Source organism: Henckelia pumila, chromosome 3, assembly GCF_033568475.1.
Source record: "Henckelia pumila isolate YLH828 chromosome 3, ASM3356847v2, whole genome shotgun sequence".
In the NCBI taxonomy this organism is placed as follows: domain Eukaryota; kingdom Viridiplantae; phylum Streptophyta; class Magnoliopsida; order Lamiales; family Gesneriaceae; genus Henckelia; species Henckelia pumila.
This window is the reverse complement of record NC_133122.1, coordinates 170,250,944-170,253,156: the sequence shown is the minus strand read 5'-3', so window position 1 is coordinate 170,253,156 and position 2,213 is coordinate 170,250,944. Positions and strand designations below refer to the sequence as shown.

The window sequence follows — 2,213 nt, the reverse complement described above, 5'->3', positions numbered from 1 at the left end:
TTGATTAGTTTGGCATCACCTCGAGAGAGAGTGTCAATGTTATAGGAACTTCTGTTAAATTTATAAAAATAAATTAAGTTCCAATCGTCCAGTTCAATTAGGGAAAAGGTGAACCGAAATTCCAACAAAATCATTTTGAATTGTTATTCTTCACTCTGAGATTTGTTGGCTTGGTTGTGAAATTTAAGTTAATTTATATTGAGTTTTAATTTTAGATGTTAGTTAATTCACAAATCACTTTTTCGATACTTTGTGTAGTTAAAAATTGAAAAGACAAATTATTTTCGTTAGTCCCTGAGGACGATACTCGTACTCAGTATATTATATTATAACTTGAATCGTGCACTTGCGATTTATTCGAGCTTAATTGATAGATATATTTACGTTGATTTTTTGTGGTAGTATTTGCTCGATCAAGTTTTTGGCGCCGTTGCCGGGGACTAAATAGATTTTAATTTGTTTGATTTGATTTTTCTCTATTACAATTTCAATCATTCTTTTCCATCTGTGGACTGCAGGATTCTCTTGCAGTACATGCAACACTCACCTGAAGTACTATTGCCTTTTGATCCAGAAATCGACAGAACCTTTCACAGAAGAAGAAGGCAACAGCAGCAAGAAATGGAAGGAGAACACGAACAAGAACCACCAGTTTACAGATCCATGATGGATCTTGCCTTACCAAATATTGAAGGTGCTCGACCAAGCATTATCCGGCCAACTGTAGCAGCGAATCACTTTGAGATAAAGCCAGCGATTCTTCAAATGGTTCAGAACACGCTTCAATTTGGTGGAAGTGTCATTGATGAACCCTATGTGCATCTCACAAATTTTTTAGAAATTTGTGATACATTCAAGATACAGGGAGTTTCAGATGACGCTATTCGTTTGCGTTTATTCCCTTTTTCACTACGAGACAAGTCGAAAGCATGGCTAACGAATTTACCTGCAGGTTCCATCATAACTTGGGATGATCTGGCTAAAGCTTTCCTCACCAAATACTTCCCACCATCGAAGTCAATGAAGCTGAGAGCAGACATCACAAATTTTTCCCAAGGTGAACAGGAAACATTTTATGAAGCATGAGAACGCTACAAGGATCTACTGAGGAGATGTCCACACCACCAATTACCAGACGGTCTTGTGGTACAAACTTTTTACTATGGACTTTCTCATTCAAATCGTACCATGTTAGATGCAGCTGCAGGTGGGAATTTACTGCGAAAGTCGTCGGAGGATGGTTATGAATTAATCAAGGAAATGGAAACCAGTAGCTATCATCCTCAATCTGAAAGGAGTGGGGCCCGGAAATCAACTGGAATTCATCAAGTTGAAGCATTCACATCTGTGGCTGCTCAACTTGAAGTCATGAACAAAAGGATCGAGGAACTGAGTGTAGGATATTCGGCAATGCGAGTGCAAGAAGTATGGTGTGAAAAATGCGGTGCAGAGCATTTCACGAAAGACTGTCAAACATTCTCTCAACCGGAGGGAGTTATGGCAAGCCACATGGGAAATCAGAATCGCCCCAGGAATGACCCATTTTCGAATTCATACAATCCAGGGTGGAGACAACATCCGAATTTTTCATGGGGTGGACAGAATAATAAGCCATATGGAAATCAGAATTACAGCAGGCATCCTCAAGAGGAGAAATCAAGCTTGGAGCAGATGATGCAGAAATTTATATCATCTACTGAAACCCGTATGCAGAATCAAGATGCATCAATCAAAAATCTGGAGAATCAAATAATTCAATTGGCCAAATCAATTTCCAGCAGAGATCAGGGTACTTTGCCAAGCGACACTGAGAAGAATCCGAAGGAACAGGTGAAAGCAATTGAATTAAGGAGTGGAAAGACGGTCGAGCCTGAACAAAAAAACGAGAAAGAGCCCAAAATGGGTACATCAAAAAAAACTTCAGGTAAGTCATCTATCTCAACACCCCCACCCACTTCACAATCAAAAATTGTTGTGCCACCACCTTTTCCTGCAGCTCTTAAGAAGGCCAAGCTAGACTCTCAGTTTGGTAAATTTTTAGAAGTGTTCAAGAAATTGAACATCAATATACCCTTCGCCGATGCACTGATGCAAATGCCAAGCTATGCGAAATTCTTGAAGTAAATCCTCTCTAACAAGAGGAAATTTGAGGAGCATGCAATGATAAGTCTGACAAAAAATTTCTCGGCACTGGTGCAGAACAAAATCCCACA

At 39.4% G+C, this 2,213-nt stretch overlaps 1 non-coding gene across 1 annotated transcript; it reads right to left on the bottom strand.

The window, feature by feature from the left end:
- Positions 1 to 1,023: 1,023 nt before the first annotated feature.
- LOC140894126 (small nucleolar RNA R71) lies at positions 1,024 to 1,130 on the bottom strand. Its single transcript, XR_012153675.1, has one exon. It is a non-coding gene; the product is annotated as a small nucleolar RNA R71 (small nucleolar RNA).
- Between the last annotated feature and the right edge of the window lie 1,083 nt (positions 1,131 to 2,213).